The sequence below is a fragment of the Rhineura floridana genome, chromosome 2 (assembly GCF_030035675.1).
Source record: "Rhineura floridana isolate rRhiFlo1 chromosome 2, rRhiFlo1.hap2, whole genome shotgun sequence".
Classification (NCBI taxonomy): domain Eukaryota; kingdom Metazoa; phylum Chordata; class Lepidosauria; order Squamata; family Rhineuridae; genus Rhineura; species Rhineura floridana.
The window spans coordinates 77,527,406-77,554,800 of NC_084481.1; the positions used below are offsets into that span (position 1 = coordinate 77,527,406).

Sequence of the window (27,395 nt, forward strand, 5' to 3'; positions counted from 1 at the left end):
CTTTTGTTTTGAGTTCAGAATGCCTCTGTGATTAAATTGTACCCCACAAACACCCTCTTCCATCATAGATCATGAAACCATTTCCAAATTTCTTCACAGACTGTCTGTCTCTTTTCATCTCAGCCTTAAAGTCCACCTAGCCTTCTCATCTAAGGATTTTTGCCTCTCTACATTTATTAAACCTCATCTCGATAATGTTTGCATCCCACACTCTCCATTTGCAGGGCCTTTCCAGGTGATTAAAGAACGTGCTAAAACCTCTTAGGGTGTTTCTGCCACCATCAGTCTTTTGCCAACAGCATGATTTCTGTCCCTTCATTATGAATAAGGGAGTAGCCTTTTTTACAGGGGGAGGAAGGGTGTTATGGGGTGTTGCCATAATTCTGCCCATTATTTTCAGTCCCAGTAGGTTGTGCACTGCAGGGCCTGGGAGTGTACAGAAGTAAGGGTGGAATTATGTTTTCCACCACCACCTCACATCTTGAAATCTTGAGTGCCACTTTTCTGCAAAGCAGTGTTGGGAGCAGCAATTTTTGCAGGGGGCAAATAGCGGGAGAGGAAAGGAGTTCTTAACTCCTCCCTTATCCCACTGTTTTCTCCCTCATGGCAAGCCATTCCAAGCCTCTGTTCTCCGCTGAGATTCCAGACCCATAAATTAAAAAGTAACAAAAGCTAATTAAAGGAAGGCATTTCTGACACAGGAGAAATTGTTTTCTTAAATCTCACTGAGGGCTTCCCTGCTGTACTTCCAGGGTCCCCCAAAAATTGTTGTTTTAACTGCCATTGAAATGGGGCACAAATCAGTGCCAGCCTTAGGGGGAAGAAACAGTGTGGAATAGAGTCAACTTGCCAAGTGCTATATCTGTTCCACATGGCATAACTTGATGCCCTGTGCTTCTTCAGGAGGAAGGATGGGATTTAAATTCTACTACAGTAGTAGTAGTAGTAGTAGTAGTAGTAGTAGTAGTAGTAGTAGTAGTAGTAGTAGTAGTAGTAGTAGTAGTAGTATGCTAAAGAAATGATAAACAGTAAACCTGGCAGGGGCAATCTTGTGTTAAGCAGGAGGTTGCTGGCATCATCATACTATACTGTAGGGATAGAGAACTGGAGGCCAGACACTGCTGGACTACAATTCTCAATATCCCTGACCATAAGCCAGCCTGGTTGGATATGATGGGAGTTGGAGTCCAACGACATTATCTGGACTGGTTCCACAGCTCACATAGCTATTACATCATCCCTGTAGCCAGCCTTCCTTGTTAGGTGGGGCAGAACATTTCTAAGTGGGGCGTTTGGGGGAGAAGGCGCATAGCACCAGCCAATCCCCACACACACACTGGTGGAGAGGATGTGAGGGCCAGGCCAAGGGAAGGGAAAGGCAATGACCCCCATCATTCCTCCTCAATGCAGAGAGTGTGTTAACTTATATAAAGGGCCATATAAAGGTCAAGTTAACAGAAAATTGAGTATGAAAACAAGGAATTAAATGACTGGCATATTTTTGTTTCATAAGGAAAAAAGATGTTAAGGATACAGTGAACTAGTGATGGGCTCCATTTCTGTAATAATCGGATTTGCCATTGGATTAATTATTATTTCTGATATTATCTATCTTTGTGGAGAGAATTTTGAAGTAGCAACTCTCATGCCTTCTTTTCCAATTCATTTTTTTTTTAAATCGCTTTGAAATCATTGGTTGTGTGACCAATACTTTTATCCATGTATTTTCCACGAGAGTTCTTCAAATGTGTATTACCTTTCACTGATGTCAATGAAGTGTTGATTGTAACTGACAGACAGAAAGCAGCAGAGGGAAATGATGTTTTGATTGTAAACAGCAGGGGAGAAGACACTGACTAGATTATCTGCCTTAATCTGCTCTGCAATGCACTTGGAAGGGAATGTAAACAGACAATAATTACAGAGTTCAGAATAAAGATCAATACCAGTGGAGACTTGTGAATAAATAGCAATTTTTATATCAATAATTCTCTGCAAAGCCAAAAAAGTTGGAGGATATTGGAAAAATTAAAAGATATCAGAGGAAAAAGAAATCGGATCGTTAATGACCACTAGGGGGCCACACTTAAAAATGAAATGTAAAAAGGGAGAAGATTCCATCCCTACAGTGAACAAGGGGATACCAAAAGTTATTAAGTCTTCTTTGAGGGTCCCTCCTTCATCTTGTTCCTGACCATTAGATTTTCCTTCCTGCTGGGCAATTAAGGAAAAACTTTTAAACTGGTTGCTATATAAAGGACTATTGAAGTGATTGGAAACTAATTGTGAAAAACAATTGGATCTTTTTTACTGTTTGCTGAGTTGATTTTTTTCTGCCCAGAAACCCTGAAAAGACCTCATGCTGAGGTGCACACATCGGGAAAATCAGTGATTAGTCCTGAATTACAGGGTAGGTGGCCAGCCAGCCAGCTAACTGTGGTGTGCATGATTGTATTTCTATTTCAGACGGCTGGTATAGTACAGTGGGGAGGAGAGCCTGACTGGGAGTCCAGAGTTCAAGTCCCTGCTCGTGTCTCCTGGGTGTCAAGGGCCAGCTAAAGATCACCCCACAGTGAGTGGGTCAGGGGTTACATGCCCTGCCACTTGTGCAGCTGTGGGTAAGCTGCATAGCCCCAAGGAGCCCAGTTGCCCCCCAGATGGCAGTTGCGGACAATGAAGGGGCTGGCTTGTGCAGCTGTGGCAAGCTGAGGGAGCCCTAGCCAGCTGGGGAGGACTAGCCTCAGAGGGAGGCAATGGTAAACCCCCTCTGAATACCGCTTACCATGAAAACCCTATTCATAGGGTAGCCATAAGTCGGGATTGACTTGAAAGCAGTCCATTTCCATTTTCAGGGCTGTTTTCATCTATTGCCATCAAGTAAGAAAAAGAAGAAGAAAATAGCCACCATGATTTTGAATATAGTGAGTGCTTTAAAAGAGTAAAAGGTAACTTAGGATAGGTTTTTTTCAGATCAGCTTAAGTTATGTCTTTATTTCAATCTTTAGCAATAAGCACCCAATCCTGCTCTACTCATCATAATAACTGCATAATAAATAAACTCTTACTTCTTACTACAGGCAAACAAACATGCTTCTTTATTGCTGCCTGGGTAGAGAAAACAGCTGAAACTGAAACACAAAAGCAAAGCAAAGTCCAAGGGATGGAGTCTAACTCTAGCCCATAATACAAAGCTCTAATTAACTTTTTAAGTATCATGTAACTATACAGACTTGTTTGTTCAGGGTCACTCAATATGTATCACAGGTTATAGGGTGCTTGTGATCATGAAAAATCCACCCTTAGCCAGGGAAAGTCTTGCATGAGCAGACTTTAGTGTCCTTTTCCAGATGAAGCTTTTGTTGTGCACTTCTCCTGCCTTATTCACTGAATTTTTCAGAGGGTCCTATTCTTAAGTTGGTCCTGTTCTTAAAAACAAGCTGTCTTTAAATGGAGGCTGCCATTGTCTGTCATGCAGAGCTTGGAAAAGTTACTTTTTTGAACTACAGCTCCCATCAGCCCTAGGCAACATGGCCACTGGATTAGGCTGATGGGAGCTGTAGTTCAAAAAAGTAACTTTTCCAAGCTCTGCTGTCATGTCACAAATTAAAGAGACAATTAAAAAAAAAGTCCAGGTGCCAGTGCATACATTTGCCCCACCCAGGCCACAGGGGTGGATCCAGTCTGCCATGAGTGGAGTTTTGCTCACATAATAGGCTCTCCCACCTCTTCCCAAAAAACCCTCCCTCATAAGATTTAGGGAATGTGAGGCAATAGGGTGCCTGGAAAAGAGGACTAGGGGAAATCAGATGCCCTCTTGTTATACAAGTAAATAAAATCACCATACTTCCTAAGGGTGATATGACAAGATATGGAAATACTAACCATGGATAAAATCACACTTAAAGTAAGGGCTACAGCTAACCCTAAATTTAATGAGGATTTTATAAAGGGGGAAATAGTGCGTGGTTCTAAATGTTTGTTATAGCTTATACTATTTGTGATTATTCCAGTTTCTTTCCTTGAAGTTTATTTGTTATTTTCTGCTTTTCTCAATTGTGTCCCACATAAGAGGGATGCTGTTGTTTGGCTAAACATGTAATGATTATTTAAAAAAATAAAAGACTATGGGGAGAATATGCTTCCTGCTTGTGCCAATAGAGGTCTTTGGATCATGCGTAATAACTCCAAGACTATGAATGGCATGGAGGCTTCTGCCTATAAATGAATGTTTAGTTCTCCTTCTGCCAATGTTTACACAGGCCTCACAATGTTTAGAATCTCAAAAGAAACCCTCAAACATTTTGGGACCAGGATATTTCAAGGACTGCATTCTCCCACTTGAGCCTCCCCACCCACTGCAATTGCCACTAAAGAGCCTGTTTCACATCCTGTTGCTGCAAGGGCTGGCCCAACCATTGGGCAGAGTGACGCAGCCACCTCAGGCAGCAGATGCCAAAAAGAAGAGAGTGACCAAAGCGGCATGTTTGCTGTAGGGATGGAAAGATATCTCAATTGCAGTTCTCTCATTTTTTCCTATCTTAAACTCAATTCTCCACATTTCTGCAGCAATTTGTAATTTTTTTTTAAATCCTCATTAAAATTCTCCAGCATTTTTGCGTGAATTTCTCCTAATAAACACATTTTTCTAGGCAGTTTTAACTTACATATTTTGCAAGCAATTTCTCATCCTATAATGCATTGTTGTATGTTATTTTTCACTCAGATATTCATTTTTATGCTCACTTTCCCTGAATCATGCATTTTTGCAAACATAGTTTGGTTGCAGAACTGCACTGCAAAATTCAGGTAAGTGAGAATTTTGAAAGATGGGTTTGTTTTAGTTCTCATATTGTTTTGTAAAATGTGATAGATTTGGCTTGAAATGCAAACTGAGTTGACTTTCTTGCCTATCCCTAAAATTTGCTCCATCACCTGTCTTATGCCACCCTCAGCTGGACTGATGCCTTGGACTTATTTATTTGTCATTAGTTCCTTACTACAAAACAATAAGTATCTAAGTGACTTATTAAAAGGTTAAAAGCCCAAAAGGCATAAAATATACAACAATACATTTTAATAATACTGTTCCAATGATCCACAAACATTTGGCTGACCAATTATTCAAAACAGAATGTTAGACCCAAAGGCCTTTGGTCAGATCCAGCAGGAATCTTCTTATCGTGACCTCAGAGAGGTTCACCATGGCTGGAACTTGCATAAGATCCCAACATTTTTGTAAGTGGAATGGGAGAAGAACCACCTTGGCCTTTATCTCAGGCAGAAAAATTGGGTTTGGGGGCTCTGATTGGCCCTGAATGTGAAGACAGGGCATTTTTCAGTTGTGGTGCCCACTTGTGGAACTCTCTGCTTCAGGAGATTCCATTGGACCCCCCCCCTTTTATTGCTGCTTTATCATATTGTTAAAGTCTTTTGACTTTGACAATATTTCAGTTTGGTTTGGGATTTTTCCCCCTACCCCCCCCCGGTTTTAATACCTGGCTGCTGGTTTTAATTTAGTTCTTTGTTTTTATTTTTAAATTGCCTGTATATTGTTAATTGATATTTGTGAGCCACATGGCGGGGAGCCTGTTGAATGGTGGGATGTAAACATTTTAATGAAAAATTTAAAAAATTGAATTCTGTGTCACAATCCTAACAATCTCAAGAGTCAGTTTTTCAAGATAAGCTTCTTAGCTACCCTATTTATTGTTTCAGTCTGAATACATGACAGCAGTATAAACTGAATGACCCACACTTTGATGATTATTTTAGATCTTGTTAGACTTAACATCAATCTTCTTTATTAAAGGTGGGAAGGGGAGAAAGACAGAGAGAGCTTGATTTTAAAAAACATTTAGTGCTGGCAACCCTGCTAGCCACCTGGATGAACCAGATGCTGGTCTAAAGTTAGCCTTCACACAGTTTCCTGTAAATGAACAAAGATGCCAGATGCTCTTGTTGGGGACTTTTACCTTCCCCAAGTCAGCATGTGGAGTTTACAATTGCTCCCTGAAAAAGAATGCAATTAACAAGCTCTTCTCTCTTGTGCCATATTAAGTGAAGAAAGCATTGCTAGATAGGTTGTGTATATATCGTGTATTTTCCAAACAAGGGGAAAAAATCTCCACTGCACTAAAGCAGGCAGCCTATAAACATGTGGCTCTGAAGAAGGTCTGTGGCAAATGGGATTCATATGTTTGCTATTACATTACTGCTTGCAGGTGCAAGGGAGAGAATGGAATTCTCTTGTCATCCATCTTTTAAAGCCCCTTATGCTTTAATGCTCCTGGTGCTTCATTTTCATAGCTCTCAACAGCAGAAAGGTTATCGGTCTCCTTGTTTTTTCAGAAGGGAGACAGAAAAAGAGAGATGTAGTAGTGGCTTCCCTGAGCTTACACAGCTGGCCCACCTGGATAGCAAAGACCCTGCACCATAATCATCTGACCACACAACCACTGACTAACAAACCGTTGAAGTATTTGGAGGATGGGGAAAGAAACCTAATACATATTTTGGTATACAAAGAAGCTATAGGAGCAATCCACAGCCATTATCACCATGCAGAGTTTTACTAGTGGCTTCAATAGGATATGGCTTGGACCATCTTCTTTCAGGCTTCCTAAAGTACCAAATAAACTAGAACCAAGTGGATTATCTTGTGATTCTTCTAAACCGGGGGGGCGGGAAATAACCTGTGACCCTCTAGAGGTTGATAGAATCCAGCTAACATCAACATCAGCCAGCATAGCCAGTAGTCAGACAGAATGGAAGTTGTAGTCCAACAACATCTGGAGGGCCGAAGGTTAGCCAGCCCTGTTATAAACAAAAGCAAAGACAAGCCTTACTTTGCTTCAGTCTTCAGGAATATAACACTGAAGAATTATTAACCATAGTTAATGCCTGAAGTACTTGTTAGTGAGGTGTGGAAGGCTTTGTTATGATGCCATTGTTTCCTTCAATTGGGGGTGAACCCCTAATCTTGAAGTGAAACCCTGATCCTGCAAATTGTCATAGGTGACGTGGCTCACAGAGTAATGTTCATCTAAGTACATAAATGTTCCATATGAGGAAAGCGGAGCACTATCCGCTAAGAAGTGGATGTTCCTATGCTGCACCCCAATTCTAACAGACATTTAGGTTTGCACTCATATAGATAGATGGGTTTATGGTGTAACAAAGTGCCTTTAGAAAAGGAATGGGGACCTATAGCCCTCCAGATGTTTTGACTCTGACTCCCATCAGCTCTGGACAGCATAGGCATAGGTCAGGGATGATGTGAGTAGTAGTTCAGCAACATCTGGAGGGCCACAGGTTGCCCTGTCCTGCTTTAAAATGATACATACAATAGGGTATGGTTTTGTGATATGTGCTTACATCAATAGACTGATGCTTAGTTCAGATCAGATTCTTTTAAGTCTGATGCTTGAAAGCACTGAAATGCTACCAAGGTCCAAAGTCAATAGCACCAAAAGAGATTTCCTGCATTTGTTTATGTATCGTTCATTCCAAAATAAAAATAACTGAAATTATCCCATAATGTTTAGGAAAGTACTCGGGCCAACCTTTAGGCCAGGGATGCTCAACTCAAACCATCCTTGAGGGCTATTTTATTATCAATTCATATTTGGTCTTCAGATGGTAACAACAACAGAATTGGCATAATAAACTATTCCACCATTGCTAGAAGCATGTTTTATACTGAGGCCACATCAGCACCATGCATTTAAAGCACTGTTATAACACTTTAATAGTCATGACTCCCCCCAAAGAATTCTAGGAACTGTAGCTTGCTAAGGGAGCTGAGAGTTATTAAGAGACCCCTGTTTCCTTACAGAGCTATAGTTCCCAGAGTTCCTTGGGAAGAGGGATTGATTGTTAAACCACTCTTTGGGGGAAACCATGACTGTTAAAGTGGTATAACAGTGCTTTCCATGTATGGTGCTGATGTGGCCTCAGAAAGTTACCCAAGAACACCCTCACAGAATTCTTTCTATCAGTTCCAGAGGAGCATATATACCTTTGAATTTCCATGATGTTTCCAGCAATATCTAGCAGTTATGGAGGAAGCAACTGAGGATGTCTTCTACTTCGTGCATTAATACATAACTGCCAGGAGTGTATTTTCATTTGATCTTATATATCATGATTAGGGATGGGTGAGAAATCCGATTCAGTTTTTATTTGAAGCTGAATCTATCAAATTTGCACTTTCTGAAACAATATGAGAACCAAAACACAGCTATCCTTCAAAATTCACACTTATTTGAATTTTGCAATGCAGTCCACCAACCAACCAATGTTTACAAAAATGCAAATGTTAGGGGGAAATGTGCATTAAAATGAATACATCAGTGAAAATAACATACAAAATTATTACATGATGAGAAATTGTTTGCAAAAATTAGTCATTAGTCAAAACTGCCTACAAAAATGTGTTTAGTAAAGGAAATTCGCACTGCAATGCTGAAAAATGTTTATGAGGATTTTAAAAAAAGCAAACAGAAATTGCTGCAGAAATGTGAAGAACTTAATTTAAGATTAGAAAAATAACTGAGAGAACCCAAACTGACAGAACATTCCATTCCTAATCATGATGGAAAACTGTGGACCAAGCTATTGAATAGTCCCAACCCATTGTTTGCTGAGATAGTGAGGAATGTAGAGGGGGAGAACATTTACAGGGAGGGTCAGCAGGCAAGAGGGAGGGATGCTTAACCCCTCTCACACCTGCCAGTTCTCCTCCACAAATCCCCCAATGTGCTGATATTTGCCACCCCAGTCCAGCTCTACCAGTCTGGCACCAGTTAGTATTAACAGAGAAATAGGTAAGGCACCAGCATTCCCTAGTGGTTCAGGCCCTGACATAAAGTCCATGCCACCACAACTAATTCTTTTAGTTGCAGCTGGAAGGGGTGTTAACAACAAAGTTGCGAGAAGGAGGAAGGGAATAAAAACTGTGCATCAGAATTAAAGGCTTGAAAAGTTTGAAGACTTCTGCTCTCTTAGGTGTGTGGGATACAACTATTACTGTTAAAGTTGCAGACCTAAACCATCTTTTCTGGGAGTAGGCCACACTGAACTGAATCAGACTTACTTCTCTATAGACATGCATAGGATTGTGTTAAGCAAGTGTAAAAACCCACAAAACATTGTGCAGATGCAGAACACTGATGTAATCTGCTCTGGGTAATCTATGTAAATTAGGAGGTGGACCATTGCCAGCTGAAACTTCCGGACAGTCATCAAGGGTAGACCAACATAGATTATGTTACAGTAGTCTAGCATTAAGGTTGGGAAAGTGTGAAAGATGGTTGCTGAGTTTTGTTCAATAAGAAATGGTCTGAAGCCTTCTCACAAAATGAGGCTTTCTAGCCAGTAGATTTTCTCACCCAATTGTGGACCTAGAAGCAACTCACAGCTCTGAACTTAAACGACCAGGGGATGCTGGATATCATCTGTTACAATCAGGGGTGTAGTCATCAAGGGTCATGGGGGTTGTAGACCCTTTACTTTTTTGAGAGCAGAGTTCCTATATACACGCCAATCAGCATGAAAATGGAGCATGTTAGCCACTGAGAAGAGTCTTATCACTTGGTTAACAACATGCTTCCTTGTCCTTTTATGCTGAATGGAGCCAATCAGTGAAACGAGGTGAGTCAGTCACTGAGAAGGCTCTTCTCAGTAGCTAACACACATCTCCCCTTTCATGATTGGCTCTTGGGTAAACGAGGTGAGCTTAATGGCAAAGTACATTTGTTTCTCAAATCCTAGTCCCACACTTGGCTTCATTTCAGAATTCTTAAAATTAATAGGTTTCTGGCAACATTTAGCCCCCAGAAAGGGAGATTGGGGAGTGGGGATCTTATGAACACAGCAGTTGTATTCTGGTTCTGTAATTCTGTAATTGCAGAAGACACAGTGAATCCTGGGGGTGTGGCTGTAAAGGGACATGGTGTGAACAGGCCCTGTGCTTCTGAATTTGCCACTACACTACTGGTTACAAGAGTCCCTATCTTCTGCAAGCCATTTGCAGTTAACTAAACAAAATTAACTGTTTCCATGCAATACAGAAGCTCAAGGACACCTTCCATATTATCTTTTAATGGGCCCTCTGCAAGCCCAGTAAATACCATGGGACATTTGTCCTTCCCATCAATTGCTAATTTCGGAGTGTGAACTCAGAGAATGAGGAATGCAAGAAGGGAGAAAGCTAGGAAGTAGGCAATACCTTGCCTTCCCCCTCCTCTCCAAAACTCTGGAAATCTGCCAAGTTTTCCATTCCTCCAGAGTAACTCTGGATAGCAGCTGTGGAAGAGAACAAATCACACAAGAGCCCTAACACCCTTGGTTTTAATCTGTGTACTGCATTGTTTTTTGGGGGGAGCAAGGGGAATAGATGCTTTTTAGCCACTGACCAGAACCACAATCGAATCAATGGAATAGCACCTCTTGCTCTAAATCTATGAGGTCAGTATCTGCAAACATCAAGAAAAACTGTTGAAGTTATTCGATCAGAGGCACTGTATACCATAAAGAATTATCATACATATTACATATAGAAGGTAATCCCAGTGTTCTGGAGGGCGTGTGAGATTCAGGAGACCCCAAACACAAACAGTGTTGGATATGACAAAATTTCAAAATATTGGAAGAGTCCACCTGAAATGTCTAAAATTACAAATGAGGTTATTATATTAACACCAAGGTTAATGCTCCTGTCTATATTTGAAGACTGTAACAAATATATGAAAAATCTAAAGATCTAGTTATTTATATGAGTACAGCAGCCAGATTAACTATAGTGCATCAGTGAAAATCTGCACAAGACTTGACCATTTCCTTTGGTATTAACCTCTTTGGAACTTTGCTGCATTAGAAAATCTTTCCCACCAAATAAGACTGCCAAGGAGGTAAAGAAAAAATCCAGGCTATTGCTTTGCAATTTGAAATACGTGTTAGTTACACAGACAAAGCAGAATTTCTAAGGCTTCCTCCAGCACAGGATATCCAAATCAGGGGGAGAGGAGCATGTGATGTTCCTGCTTGTAGGGTAAAAATGGTAAGTGCTGTTGATATAGAAGACATATGGTAAGTGGAGTGAAAGAGGAGCGGGGAGTACATGAGCAGTAGAATGCTGGATGATTGGCTGAGCGTTTGAGTCGCTGGGAGTATAAATGGAAGAATGACAGTTGAATCTGGGTGGATGTTAGTAGGGTGGAGAAGAAGGTGTTTGGTGGGGTGGATGTTAGTAGGGTTGAGAAGAAGGTGTTTGGTGGTGTGGATGTTAGTAGGGTGGAGAAGAAGGTGTTTGGTGGATGGATGTTAGTAGGGTGGAGAAGAAGGTGTTTGGTGGTGGATGTTGGGAGTGTGGAGAAAGAGGTGTTTGGGTGTGGATGTTGGGAGTGTGGAGAAAGAGGTGTTTGAGGGTGGAGGTCAGGAGTGTGGAGAAAGAGGGAGTTGGAGTTCTGATTAATAATAAGTCAAGTACAAAACAGGAATAGATGAAACCATACGCTTGTGAAACATTCTAAAACTAATCTTGTTATTTCTGATATTTAATAAATACTTATTTGGTTTACCAAAGGCCTGATCCTTGGCTGGGGGATATACATACCAGAAGGGAGGGCAAGGTAATTACCAAGGCTGAACAGAAACAGTATCTAATGGTGGCAGCGGTGAAGGGAGGAATAATAACAATTCAAGTATCCAGAGCAACCCAGAGTTGTATGCGTTATCTATAAAGATACAAGGGGGTTGGGAACAGCATAAGCACGCAGTCACAAAAGTAACCAGCTAGAGAGAGACTCAGGCAAAGTCTCTGGGAGTATTGGTTATAGGATGTGACTGGTGGTGCTGCCTAGCAGGGGGATCTAGTGAGATCTGTGCTAGAGCGGAGTGAGAAACCATATAAAGGACGGTCCGGACTGGTGGTATCCCTGGTGGTGCCTAGTGAAAGACAGTAGCCACAAGCAGGTGGGAACCTGACAGGGAGAACCAGGGAAGGACGTCACAGAGCACTACCTTCTAACAGAAAGAGATGTTATCCCTACGCCTACTTGATCTAGATTTAACTAGGATTCAAACAGCCACATATATGGTTCGAATGTACTAAAGACAACTTTTGATAAATGTATTATGATGTTTGGTAAATGTATTATGAGCATATTTTTTATAAATCCCTTCATATAGACTAGCATGTCAGGAAGAATAGTTCTAACGTGATGGATTTCTATGTGTGGATTTGGTTGTGGGTGTTTTTTTTAATGGAGGTGTGTTCAGTCATGTGATCCTCCACCTTTAGTCTGAAATGGTTTAGCTCAGACATAGAATTGCCATCTCTGTAGGAACTAGGCCAGTGTTAGATATTTTTGTTGGGATTATGGCACGCACAATAGTAAGCAGCCTGTTTCTGAACTGTTCACACATATTTTTGGTACAAGAGTAGATAATGCGGTTCCATCTTATCCCAAGAAGATCATATTCACTGAAGCCATGCAGGGCAGGATTGCCACAGACTCTCCTCTGATATTTCCTACAAGTTGCGCTCTTCTCTGTGCTGAAGACAGGGATGCTGGGAAGAAGTACAGTAGCCCTTACTTCTATAGTTTCACATGAATAAACATTAGTTCTTTGGGTTAAAGACATATGATGGGGAGGTGGGGGGGGAACTAACACAACTGTCCTACAAAATTGTTCCCATTTCCAGTATATGATTACTCTAAAAAGGAGATGTGTGTAAAGTAAATAGATATAAATACATTTTAAATATATTGTGTGTTATACCTTCAATTAAACTGATGTCTGGTGACTCTGGAAAGAAAATACAGAAATGAAAATTGGTAGTTATGTTTGAAATACTTAATGTAATATTGGAAACGGAAATGTTTGTTACTTCATGGTCTTTTTGTAACTGAGAAATCTCCAAATAAATAAATATTTTTTTTAAAAAAAATGTTATCAACAACTGAAAACATACCTCTGTAGTTTGCAGTGAGAAATTGAAGGCTGTGCACTGAAAGTTGCCTTGTTCATGCATGTCCATTTATGTACATGTGCATTAGAGAAAAGATGAGAGAGAGAGAGAGAGAGAGAGAGAGAGAGATTTAATTGGTAAAGAGTAAAGACCACTGGAGAGGACATGTGGAAGACTTAACTGCTGAAGAGAACAGAAGAGAACCATAAATGAAAATTTAGTCACCCATCCTCAAAAAGCAAAAATGAAGGCAATAGTTTACCAGAGAACAAGGATCAGACAATAGGGACTTCACTGTCCATGGTCACATAGGGATAATTTCAGCATAAGAGTTCAGCTGGTCAAAGAAAGAAAGAAAGAAAGAAAGAAAGAAGATGCCAGTTGGTAGTTGTTTTCTTTGCGATTCTGACTGCTACGCCAAAGTCTAGTTGCTCAGAGCAGCTCAGTGTAATTTTTATTTTGGTAGTATTATAACATTTTGGAGTTTATTTTATAGTTGATTGTATTACCACTGGTGGTTATTCCGTGTTGCCTAGTTCATGACAAACAATGAACCAATTAGTAATTCCTAGTGAAAACAATAGCAATGATGTTGATGATGAAGTGGAATCTTCAATGAATGACACACAGAAGTGTCAAAAGAGAAGATTCCTGTCCTCAGAAAAGAAAGGAATGTGAGGATTTCTTCAAAGCTTGTGGGCAAAGGGAATCTGTTACATGTAATTAAGAGTGGAGAACTAGAAACTGCAGGATTTGAATGTGGATGTGCAGGCTGCTCATTGAGGAAGAGGGGAGGCAAACCACCAGTCTGAAAAGTAAGCCAAGTCAGTTTTTTTCTACTCCCTCCCCATTTTGTTTAACATGCAGACTCATGAAGAGTTCTGGAGAACTCAAAAGCTTGCTCACTGTTTTGTGACATTTTGATGGCCTAATAAAGGTATTGCTATACTATGGATTTTGAGATCTTTTGTATGGGCAAACAAAGCCACCTTTGTTTTTGTTTTCACGAAAAGGAAGACATATTCACATTCAGAGGCTCTTAAGATTTGGAGACATTCAGAGTTCTTGAAATGTTCTCTGTAACCCATGCATCTGAAAGTGCATTCTCACTCCTGTGTAATATAGAGACCAAACCAAAAAAAGTGCAACAGTAAATAACAAACACAGAGACATATACATGAAACCTCTTTGGGAGACTTTTCACACGAGACATGGAATTTCACAAATTAGTATGCAGTATTCCAGGCCACATTAAAGGAAGGAAAAAGTGGTGGTTTGTACATTGACCCACCAGTTCATGACAGTCCTTCCTCGCAAGGTGTTTGTCCATACACCCAGATGCATTACTGCAAAATCCTGAATCTCCTTTAAATGCTAACATAACTCAACAATTGTGATATTACACCAACAAGATGGTTGAATTATGTTTCAAATGCATCTAGGACATTTACTAGTGCAACAGATTTGACCTACCTGACCTTAAAAAAATGTCCTTTTTCTTTTCAGACAGCTGCTCATTTTGTGTTGAAGACTTCTGAAGAACTCAAAAAAATGTAATATTACACCAGCAGACATTGGTTCTATAAAAAGCATCATCATCCAGATGCTGGATGTGAGGGGGACTATATCCCTTTTGCAAGATTTTCTTCTCTTGCAGAATTCCAAGCCCTAATTTAACTCTCTTAACTACCAGATTGTCACCAGCATGGGGGAGGATACATTAGCTAATGTAATAAGCGAGCGCATTATTGCAAAACAATTTCTTATTTTTTCTCCTTTTTAAAAAATATTATTACAGCAGATTATATAGCCTGATTGTCCTTCTGTTCATCAACTATTGATGCGTTCAGGATTAGTAGCCTGAAAAGCATGATAATAATGCATGGTCATTACTCAGAATAACATGGGCACTACAGTATAGATATCTATGCTAGCTAAATCCTAGCTAGTTGAGTTTTAATCTAAATGCCTGTAGAAATTATAGCATAGTGAAAAGAACTGATACATTGTTGCTTTAGGTTTTTGGGCTATGGAGGGGTTGGCAATCCCCCCCAAAACATTGTCTTAACATTTGCAATTCAAAGAAAAGCACAACTAGTTTGACATGACCATGCTGACTTCTGAATTGGTGGGTTGTTGTTTTTCAAAAAGCAGTCCTCCATGCCACATGGGCAACCAGTCTGAAAACAGCAAGATCTTCCAAAGCAGCTTGCAATATATCATGGAGGAAGGAGGGGGGCTTTGCTGTTCTAAAGGGGGGAAACAATAATTCTACTGGACATGCCTGAGCCCTTGGACATACCTGAAGCAGTTCCTTGGTCCCTGGCCATTGGATTCACCAAATTTGCAAGCCATCAGAAATTTTGTGCTGTAGTTCATATCTTGAATTGCTGAAACAGATGTGACATTGGATCTTTTTTAAAAAAGAAACTTTGAAGCAACCATGAGCAGCTCTAATTTTGATTGGAACAGCAATGCTAGGGAAGGGGCCATTTATCTTTTCCTCCCACACTGCTTTCCTGACCCAAATCACTCCTCCCTTCCTCTAAGCTTCTATTAGCAACACTGGGACAAAATATACAGATACCTCCATCATGTTCCATGCCTACATTCCCTCTGATAAAGTAAGTCTTGGATAGGGATTGTGATTTAGATTAGAAAATGGGGGAGGGTTAAAGCCCCTTTCCCCAGCACCATTTATCCAATCAGAACTGGAAGTATGTCCCCCCCCCGCCCGTCCTTCCTCAGTGGCTGCTTTAAAGAAAAACAGATCATCAGATCCAATCACAGATATCTTATGTTGCATCTGGTTCAGCTCTGGGTACTGGGTACTTGCCAGGTAACAGGTTTCAAGTAGCTATAATAAGCCCCTTGCTTATCATAGGAACTCACCTTGCTTTAGTGTGTATATAATGTTATAGGAATGCTGTCTTAATAATGAAATGTTTACTAAATGTTCCTTTCCTTTAACAGTTATTAGTATATAGCGTTTAGCACTGTAGTAATAAACATTGCCAAGTTGATTTATCCCGCATTTTTGCCATTGCCACCATAGTGCATGTTAAAGTATATAATCTATTTACAAGTGAAAGCAATTCTTAAATATCTCTTAAAATAATAATACATATTTGATAAAGTAATATTGAAATGGGGGAGGACATTAATCACAATTTTATTCTCATGTAGAAATGTTGCATCAACTAGCCACCACAATTAGGGATCATTTGATTAGTTATACTTCGTATATATTTGTGTAACATTTGCTTACTGGTTCTTGTATTAATATAAATTGGAGGAGTGAAATAACCCAGCAGACAGACAGACAGACAGACAGACAGACAGACAGACAGACAGACAGACAGACAGACAGACAGACAGACAGACAGACAGACAGACAGACAGACAGACAGACAGACAGACAGACAGACAGACAGACAGACAGATAGATAGATAGATAGATAGATAGATAGATAGATAGATAGATAGATAGATAGATAGATAGATAGATAGATAGATAGATAGATAGATAGATAGATAGATAGATAGATAGATAGATAGATAGATAGATAGGGATATTTTAATTCATCATGATAAATTGCTATTGGAAGGTAGAGGGATTTCACTCAAATTAGGCTAATAAATATTTTGCTCCTCCTTAACAAAATATTGGATGTGTTTGCCAGAGCATAAAACTCTCTTATGTAAACTGAAACCATTTCTAAAAGTTGAGAACAAGTCCACTATTGTGTAGAGTTTTACTTTATACCGCATGATGTTTTTCAAAGCTTGTTAAAGAAAAAAAGATAGCCATGACATATACATATATATATATATATATAATTTGTGTTTGTGTGTACACAGACTTGTATATTCATTAAATTAAACACAAACATCTGTATATACATTCAAAGAGAGAGAAAGAGAGAGAGAGAGAGAGAGAGAGAGAGAGAGAGAGAGAGAGAGAGAGTTGCCATGAATTTCTGTTGGAAGTCCTTCTCGGCAAAAGATTTCCCCCAAGTGATCCATTACATATGGCAAGAACAGCAAAAGTTTGAGTTGGCATTGAGAAGGTTATTTTATTTTCCTTGTCTTTTCTGCACAGTGCAGGTTTGGGTTTCTGTGGACTCCAGTAGGAATCTCTCTGGGAAAACAAGGCAGCTCATGGAATAAACATTGCATTATTATCACCACTTTGAGAATTCTGTAGTATTGTGATCGCTTTCTCTTCCTCACTCTTTCACATAGACAATGGAGTAGTTAATCTACATACTTCAATGTGGGGCAAGCATCAGCATATTCATAGACTTCCCTGCACTTTCAATGTTAACTTAGTATTTTATTGATCATTCCAGGGGTTAATCATTTAGCATTATATGACTGTTTAAGGATCTGCAGATGCAAATGAAAGATAATGCTATATTTACAAAGTCATATTGTGCAGCATAATTTCTCCCCCCCCCATTAATATTTTCAGCATAGCTAAAAGAAATTCATGGACTTGTATACAGAGAGGTGAGGTTTGGGAACATAAGCATAATAGTTCACTAGACCAGGATATGATATCTTTGCCCCACATTTCAGAAGGATCTATTGGGTGGAATATTTATGGTGTTTGAGACATTCCAATTTCCTTAGGGGTACTTGGGGGTGTGTGTGGCAAAAGTCATTGAATATGAAAAAGGGCATTTAATATGAACAAAACATTGTTTTGTGAGAGGCTAAATTCCTTTTTTCCCCTGTCCATGCTCAATGATATATATCTGAGCAATATCATATATATTCTGTCTTACACTGGTGTTCTCACAGAAGCAGAGTGGCTTTTGGAAATACACCATTACAACTCTATATATCCAGTATGTAATTTGCACTTAACAGAATGATATTTGGGATCATTTGCTCCAGCCATAAGATTTTCAGCTGCATGGTGGGAGGTAATGCTTCAATGAAACCTTTGTGTGTGTGTTTTTTTAATCTTCTGATACAGTTGCTGAGACAGTTGGCTGGCTTGAAAATTACATCAGTCTTTTATTATCTGGGGCTCACAAGCAGTATTTTGGGCCACCCCACCAAAACATATCATTTTATAAACTGAACTATAATTAACTATACATGGTTCCCCCCCCCCATTAGGGAAGCTTCAGGCAAAAGTTGTAAACTGAAGGATGGAAAGAAAGAAACTAAATTAAGGATAGGGGAAGATAATCATTTTATTATCAGAGTACTGTACAGCACAATTAAATCCTGCAAGCTTTGTCCCCCTCCCCCAAACAACAACAACAACAAAAGAAAATAGATCAGAGATTCCACCAAGGGGGTTATGCAACAATATAGCGAAAGTGGACAACTGAAAAAAAAATCCATCACTTCAAAGAGTTCTCCTGTTTGGCTGCAGAAAGCAACCGTTGCCCTTCATAGCACGATGATCAGCACGGCAAGGTGGGTGGTAATGGGGACATAATATAAAACTGTTGCCTAGTGTTCCACTGAGCTCTGTCCTCCTCTGAAAAAAAAAATCCCTCATAATTCAGGCAACAGCTGGAAAGCTTAGCCTAATGGTCTGTGCTTAAATGTGGAAGGTCACAGGGTACTGATCTAAGGAGCTGAGAAGGCTTGCTCACCCGACTGTTGACACTTAGTAAACGGAGGAGGAGGGGCCTATGTGTGCATCTGAGAAAGCCCTAGCCAAGCAGCACCAGGAGCAGCAGAAGAAAGAATAGGAAGCAACTTCTATTCAGGGTTTGCAGGGGTCCTGGAAGCACTGGGGGGAGGCAGGGGGAGAGAGCAACAAGCCTCTTTGCTGCCTCCAAGTCACCTTGTATTATAACAGGATTAAAGTACATTTAGCTTCTCTATTAGCATACTTTAGCCTCTATTTAGCTCTACTTGATGTTTCCGATGGGCCTTTGATCAGCCTTGCGTGGGGCTGGTCAGCTCAGGACACAACAGTCAAAAAGCGAGACTGTGAAATTATCCTGATGTTGAATCTCACACGAGATATTTCCCTGACTGTTTTCAGTCACTCATGCCCAATACTCCTGCTTCCTTTTTTCCCTTCTTCTTCTTCCTCCCCTCCTTCTGAAGAAAGTAATTTCCACTTTGCTAAAGGAGGGAGAGAGAAAAGATTAAACGAAAAAGGTAACACTGTGACCGATAATAATTAGTTCCTACACTGAAATCACAATTCCAGTTTACATGCCAGTTTAGCAGCATCTCCTAAAAAATACTATAATTTTGACAGTGCCTGCCTTTTTATTGCTTATATTTGCATATAAATTAAATCCATATTGTAGCTTTAAGGCAAGTTCAGCTTAGAATTCTGGGCAGCTCAGGGATCTATTGTTTTACATTCAGTTCCTACATTGTGGATAAATGGGGGGGGAGGGAGAAGAAAAAGAAGCGAGGAAGTCAGCCTGGTGGTGTTTTTAATTGCTTCTCTGCCAATTATGACCAAATTAATATTTTAGCATTTTCCAGCGCTGTGAGAAATTGTTTACAAAATATACTTCCTGGTATACCGTGTCTATGCACCTAGGGCAATAGCTATATTGGAATTTTTGTACACAGAACTTCAAAAATAATTAAAGAAAAAAATATTTTTAATTGTTCAAAAGTGCATCTTTTTTGCCAAATGCATTTTTTTAAAGGAGGTGTAATCATTATTCCCAGCATCTGGCTGAAAAACTACACTAGTCCAAAAAATTTCCTCCAAGAAACTGGGAAAGGGAAAATAAACACGTCATATCTCTCACTTGATTTCTTGTTTAAGATTATTTTGCTTTTGGCTGTGATCTACGCCTGAGCAAACTATCTTGCCCTGCATGAATTTCTGTTCCAGCAAGTTTCAGAAATCCACAGGCTGCTAATGCTAGCGCATCAGGACATAGCCTGGGAAGACAGGAGATGTTTGCAAAGATGAGTAACAAGAAGCAAATGACACTTTAAAGTCTTTGTTTCAAAACTTCTTTAATAAGGTTCAGTATGGGGTGTGTGGTTCCACCACCACCATCCATCCTTTTCTTGGGCTTGCTAGGATGTACCAATCACACGGCCACATTTTAGGAAACAACTAAATCAAAGTCAGAAAATTTCAAAGGGATAAGGAAATCCAAGGGTTAAGGACTACCAGAAAAGACAACTAGGCTTGCTCTTTCCTGTGAGCCAAGAGTGGCTCTACATGTATGCATGCATTTTCACTAAGCACATTTTTAACCTACGTCCATTACAAACATCCATCCTTGCATGATTTTCACCTCTATAAGAAGTGATGGTGGTTATACTCATTGCTGTTAAGACTTTGTTACATCATAACTTATTTTCTGATTCACTAACAGGCAAAAAACCTTGCGGTTTAAGAATGTTCCTATAGCCCACAGATATTTCTATCAAACTTTAAAAAGCAGGGAAATCGGGCAACGCTGCACAGAAGCCCAGTTTGAGGCACACGATTTTCATCCACAAATCAAAGGGGCAGAAGACTTCCCCAGCTTCCCCCCCCCAAGTAATGCCTAAAGATAATGCTGGAAACATTACGATTACTCCACAAAAGTAATAAAATTACTCCTAGTACTATTACAATCAAAATGTAAAGGAATTACCCACTTGTTCCCAAAAAAAGTAACTAAGCTTCCAACCTCTGGCACCTATAACAAGTTGTTTTGTTTTAATGTATATTAAGGTCTGTCTTTATGATGTTTTAAAGTATTTGTACTGCTTTTGTTTGCCGCCCTGGGCTCCTGCTGGGAGGAAGGGTGGGATATAAAGTAAATAATAAATCAATAAATATATAAATAAATAACAATTAGGACTTGGGTAACCCATTATTTGCAAGGCAAAACATTGATGTACATTCCACAAAAAGAAAAGTAAGAATATCTGTGTCATGAAAGAAATTGTTTTATAATGGCTAACAGTTTCTTGCCTGTTCTAAAACACTGTCAGTAATTCTAAACACACATATGCCTTTTGCTCATGCTGCAACTGCAGCTGCTATAAGTATTACTAAAGTTTTGCCATTCTCCATAGCTGATACCTTAATAAACTGGCAAGGCTTTTTGCATCCAACGGGTTTTAGCACTCAGTTGAATTCTTCAGACCTCCCTAGTTAATATGGTACATTGACCTGTGTATCTCACTGCATGCACGATAGGAGTCAAAGTTTTGTCAGAGATACATTTGAGCTTTACATTTCCTACCCTCAGTTTTAGGGTGTTCCATGTCTGCTTACTGCTGTTAGCAAGCAATCTCATTCAAGGAGTTCTCTAGTTTTCAAAATAGGTAGACAGTCTGTACAACTGTTTTATAGTTTCAGCTAGGCTTTTACTTAAAAAACAACAACCAATGCAGAGCATCAAAGAAAGATTCTTTAATGCTGACTAAGGATGGAAAGATCTGTCAGTTTTGGTTCTCTCAATTTTTCATTTTTCCAATCTGAAATTCAGTTCACATTTCTGCAGCAACGTGCAATTTTTTTAAAAAAAAATCCTCATGAAAATTTCCCAGCTTTTTAGTGTGAACTTCTCCTAATAAACAATTTTATAGGCATTGGACTAATATATACATTTTGCAAGCAAATTCTTGTCATATAATACATTTTTGTATGTTATTTTTACTCAAATATTCATTTTTATGCACACTTTCCCCTTACATGTGCATTTTTGTAAGCATTGGCTGGTTGGCAAACTGCACTACAAAATTCAATACAGTGTAAATTTTGAAGAATAGTGTGTTTCAGTTCTCATATTGTTTTGGAAAGTGTGGAATTTGATAGATTCAGGTTGAAATGCGAACTGAATCAAATAATACCGACTAATACTGGAAGGATTCTTCAGTATTGAGTAACACCTGCAGGGAGGTGATCACGATGTAGCAGTAGTGCATGTGCTTTATAAGCAGTAGATCCTAGCTTTTGTTCCTCTCATTTCCTTCAAGAAAGCTATTGGTAATCAGTGTAGACACTGACAGACTAGATCAGGAGCGGAAAATGTTTTTCTGCACGAGGGTCACATTCCCTTCCAGAGGCAAAAATGGCCAGAGCAATGCATGTCAGTTTATATTTGTACAGTGGGCTGGTTTCTACACACACTCACACACCCTGCTCTATCTTCTATCCAGGCAAACAAGAGTTATTATCAGAATTCAAGGACGCATTCCAGCTGCACTCCCCCCCCCAAAAAAAACCCTCAAGGAAGGTATGAAGAAAGATGAGTGAGGAGTGTGGTCTGGGGAAAGAGGGGGTGGCTGTGGAGACCCCAAACAGAGAAGGCTGGAGGGTTGCATATGGCTCCCAGTCCCAGGCCTCAGATCTCCTACCAAGAAACTATACTGACCATTGGCCTGAATCAGGACCAAACTGTGCGTTACACTTAATGTGCACAATGGAACTAGGTCTCTGGATTTTCTTAACTTAATTATAGGCCAGGGGGTGCTAACTAAAAATTGGGGGAGCTGCACAGATATAAGTGTTGGGGAAAAAACAATGGGACTTTTTCTAACCCACATAATTGGAGGGGATAACAAGGGATAAATGCTGCAATCCTTATAATTCCCCCCCCACTACACTCGATCTCATAATTAATCAAGAGACATCACTACATACTATGCATTAAGCTTAATGTGTACTTGGCCCTTAGTGTAAGGCACTTCCTTAGAGAATAAACCAACTGTTCTATGAGAGGAACCCTGGATTGGGACCAACAGTTGAAATACTCTTTGAAATCCAATTCAACATTATCTCAAATGTGTATAATATTCTGTGTGCTTCTATAATTACCTTTAAAAGAAACAAATGCACCTTGCCAAATGAGTTGAACTGATCTGTTTACCTGTGCAAAAACTTCAATAAATCAAAAAGGAATTTGCAGATGTCATCCAAGGACTCTGTCAGAAAATATGCTTATAATGATACATCAGAACAATCCAGGTATTCTACCCCCACCTCCACATCATGATTCCTTAGACATTGAAAGACATTCCTCACTTTTTTTGTACACATGTCCACAAGTACCACATGAAATATGAACATGGTATGTACGCATTATGGGGTGCTTGCAGGGAAAGGATTGTGACCTGATTACAAATATTTTGAAGGGAAAAGTGGTAAATAATAAATGCACTTCTCATTCATATTTTGTGTGATCTGCATGTATTTAGCATTCAGTTTTGTGCACCCAAGTACAAAAAGTAGCATGAGGAACATCTGTCAGTAGTTGCTAGGATTAAATGTGCATAGCTCCAGATTTGTTACAAAATAATTGCTGGAACTACTGAAAAGGATTTTCCTGGGAAAAACTCCAAGATGTAAGGGGGAAAAGGCATTATCAATCTCTTTAATGAATTCTATAGATTACTTGAAGGTTATGACTATGGACTCTGATCTAGAGAAATGCAAGCATGTCAGAAGTCCCCATGGCCCTCCACAGAATTCAAGGATCTCCCTCTCCTCCAATCCTAGCAGATAATAGGATGAGAACTGTCAATTTTGATATCTTGTTTTCCTCAATATAAATATTAAAAGTAAATGTCAGTGCAAAATGTTAAATATTTAAGGAACACATTTTTCCCAATTTCAGTCATTTTAAAATGTTAGATGCATTTTAAACTTATAAAAAAGTGTTTACATTGTCATGCAGCCTTATGTGCATATCTTAGGTGGCCAAAGTTACATACTTGCTTACAGAAAAGTATTTCCATTTTCAAGTACTGATTTACTTTTTAGTCAAACATATTTATATACGGGTTATTAGTGATAGAGATTGTCTCAGCTGTTTTGAAGCCATTTCTTTAGAAAACTGGCCCACCTTGCAGCAAGGGAAAATCACCACCACCTGGTCAGGGATGAGTTATTACAGTGGAGGATGCTCCACTGGGGCAAATGAGGCACTGCTCTCCCAACCTCAGTCTGCCATCAGCCAACCCCCACCTACATGCCTTCTTACTTAGAACCAGTCATGGGGTGCTCTGTCTGCCATTGGCTCTGGTTCCACACACTGTTGGTCTCCCTGCCTTCTGCCCTTCCAGTCCCAATGGGCACCAGCCACCACTGTATTTGTATGTGTCTTAGGAAATTCCACCCAACTTTAGCCAATACTGCAATGCACAATTAATCATCCAGAAAGTTGTGCTATGCGGGGCGGCAAGGCAAGGCCCAACCGGGCTGTGAGGCAAGACAAGGTGGAGCAGAGTTCAGGAGGGATCCAAGGCAGGGTTCAGGCGCAGGCAAGGCTCAGGCTCAGCCTGGATACAAGTCACGTCAAAGCTCAGGTCTTCCTGTGTCTTCTGCAGTGAAGTCCTCCAGGTCAGAGGATGGCAGTGCAGAATCATCTGAGAGCATGTCTGGGGCTGGGTCTGCACATCCTTCCCCTTCTGCTTCAGAGCCCTCACCCTCATCTCCTAAAGATAAGGTATCAGACTCCAAGGTCATGACATAAGCCACCACACGAAGGTGCTGCTGAACTGCAGCTCTCTCCTCTAAAGCCACTGCTAACTGGAGCAGGATAGGGAACACTTAAGGAGGGTGAGGAAGACAATTGTCCCTCTTTGTTCTGGAGCACAAGTAATCAGCACTAATATCTTTAGTCAATTCTTCATGTTCATACTTGCCAAGAGAATGTGAGTACTGTTTCCTTCCCCTTGTTCCTCAATAGACACATGTACAAAACACTGCCCTCTCTGACTGTCACTGTGCTTCAGAGGGATTGTCCACTTTGCTTTATTTTTGAGCCTTGAATGTGTCCGGACAAACATTTCTTTGCCATTTTAAAAAAATTAATTGCCCCTCCCCTTTAAAAACCATCCTGAAAAGATAAGAGGTAATTACAAGACCATCCCCACTGTGCACAGCCCTCTTCCCTAATTGATACAAGGGGTAGACTCACTGCTCAGGTTATGTACAATCGTACATCTGCATGCACCTTATTAGATGAAGAGAGACTCCCATGTGTAGGTACCAAAATAATGCCTCAACATGAGCATTTCCAGGCCATGAGCCCACTGCATACTCTGAAATGGGGACCACTGGCTAATGTTGTGTTTTGAATGTTTAATGTACTGTACAATAAAATGGGTCTATGTGCACAAAAAGCATGTCAAAAGCACAAATCCCTTTGTTTTTTTTAAAAAAAGGACTTCTTGTCATTCTCTGTGTATAACACTGCTATTATTGTTATAAAAATCAAAACAAATGCTCCTAAAATATGCAAACGTTTTGCAATTCAATCTTGAATGTTTCTAAGATACTTTACTCAGTCTTTTTCCCCATAGACATGCAGGAGTCTCTTTCACCTTTGAACTGAAATATGAAAAAACTCCTTTAAGTGTCAAAAAGTTGTTGTTGTTGATGATGATGATTTAAATGTATTGGCCCCTCTTTCACTCAAAAGTCCCATGACAAGTCACAACAGTTTTAAAATGCATCATTAAAAACAGTTAAAAACAATCTAAAATCACATAAAAAAGAAATAGGTGGGTCCTAAAAAAAAACCCTTCAGGTGTCAAAGGCCAGGGTAAAAACGTGCATCTTCAGCATTCACCGAAAACTGTACAGTGAAGCTGCCAAAAACACCTCTGTGGGGAGAGAGTTCTTCTGAGGGTGGCCGAACTACCAAAAGAGCCCCCTCTGCTGAAAAAGTATGGATCAACATGGCTATCTTTTCTTTTCCTGTTCACCATAAGCAGCCTACACTGTTCTGAAGAAATCTGGCAGGGTCCAGGTTTGAGGGTGCCTGCAGCAAAATGCCCTCTGTTGAAAGAGCCAGTGTGGTGTAGTGGTTAAGGCAGCCTATCCCAACCTTTGGGTCCCCAGATGTTGCTGGACTACAATTCCCATCATCCCTGACAACTATTGGCCATGCTGGCTGGGGCTGATGGGAGTTGTAGTCCAACAACATCTGGGGACCCAAAGGTTGGGAAAGGCTGGGTTAAGGTGTTGGACTACGACGTGGGAGACCAGGGTTCAAATCCCCACATAGCCATGAAGCTCACTAGGTGACCTTGGGCCAGTTGCTGCCTCTCAGCCTCATGAAAACCCTATTCATAGGGTCGCCATAAGTCGGAATCAACTTGAGGGCAGTACATTTACATTTATGAGCTACTCCGACACTGGTTCCCTTCCTCCAATCCTGAAGTTAAATCTAAGGGCCAATTCAGCTGAAGTACCAAGAGGGACTCAGTGGATCCTCACTGTAGACATTGGGATGCCAAAACAGTTGTGTGGATTTCTCTACTCTCTTTCTCATGTCCAGTTAAAATGGTCATCAGATCAGAGGTGCTGGCTGAAACCTGAAATGCCACAAAAAAAAAAGCAATGGGTTTCAGGAGCTGTGTGTTTTCTGAATGCATCCTCATAGGTTTCCAGACCCAGAAGGATCCAAAGAGGCCTGTGTACAGTGCCAGACCAAGACATTTTGCTGCCTGAAATGAAGATCAAATGGCCCATCTTGCTAGGGCCAGTACTTTTAAAAGTCCTTCTGCATCATCCAGACACCAGCCATAGGAGCAGCGATGGCACTTACCTGACCTCCCGTCACCAGTGTTGCTGTGGCTTACAAGGAGGAAGAGGGGAAGGGGCAAAATGCTGCTGAGGTCAGTGTGACAGAAACGTACCAGTGGAGCCAATCTGGTGCTCCTGCTAATGCATCTGCACCACACCCACCTCACCACTGCTTCACCCTTCTGGTAAGACAGAGTAAGGCAGGTGACAGGAGGTCAGCTAAGTGCTGCCGTTGCCCACTACTGGATTTCTGTTCCTATCCCTCTCATTGTTGCTTCATCCTGCTGCGTCTTTACTGCAATGGCCTTGCCTGTGTAAACATCTCCGCTTCTTCCTGCACTTGCTGGGGCTTTTCCAGTTCTTCTTCAACTTGCAGCTCCTGATGCTGTGTGTGTCAGACACACCACTGCATGTGCTCACAAAGTCTTGCTTCTCACTATTTTGTTAGCTGCCTGTATGCAGAGGGTGGCCATGTGTTCTCCTTTACAGAGGACGGTCTTTGAAGGGCTGGCAGTCTTTTATTTGAAAGAGGCTTCTACTTGAAAGGCTGTCTTGGTCCAAGTCTCATTTAAAGATAAAGAACCATCATGAGGGGCTCATCCATGGCATATGGGTAGCAGACTGAGCAGACACACAGGTCACTTTCGCCACAGTCTGCCCCACTATGGTGAGTTCTGTCCTGCATTTCCATTAAAAATGTTGTTATACTTTTTTCTATATATGTAAATGAACATATGGACCATATGGAATAGAAGAGTAGAGCCTTCTTGTTTCCCATATTATTTGCCAGGGAAGGCTGGTCACTAAGGTCAGAGGGGCAGAGCCCTAACATGGGGTTGTATCCAACATGGCACTAAGAAAATATCCCATCAGCTCAAGGTCTTCTACTGGTGCAATGGACCTTCCCCCCTCTGCCCCCCATGCGGCCCCTAACTC

The 27,395-nt window shown here is 40.4% G+C and overlaps 1 long non-coding RNA gene across 1 annotated transcript in view; it reads right to left on the minus strand.

Moving 5' to 3' along the window:
* Positions 1-15,354, minus strand: part of LOC133378176 (uncharacterized) — a 55,645-nt gene extending 40,291 nt beyond the window's left edge. The window contains exon 1 of the long non-coding RNA XR_009760903.1: positions 15,276-15,354. This is a non-coding gene — a long non-coding RNA (uncharacterized LOC133378176). The remainder of the gene's footprint in view (positions 1-15,275) is intronic.
* Positions 15,355-27,395: the final 12,041 nt, after the last annotated feature.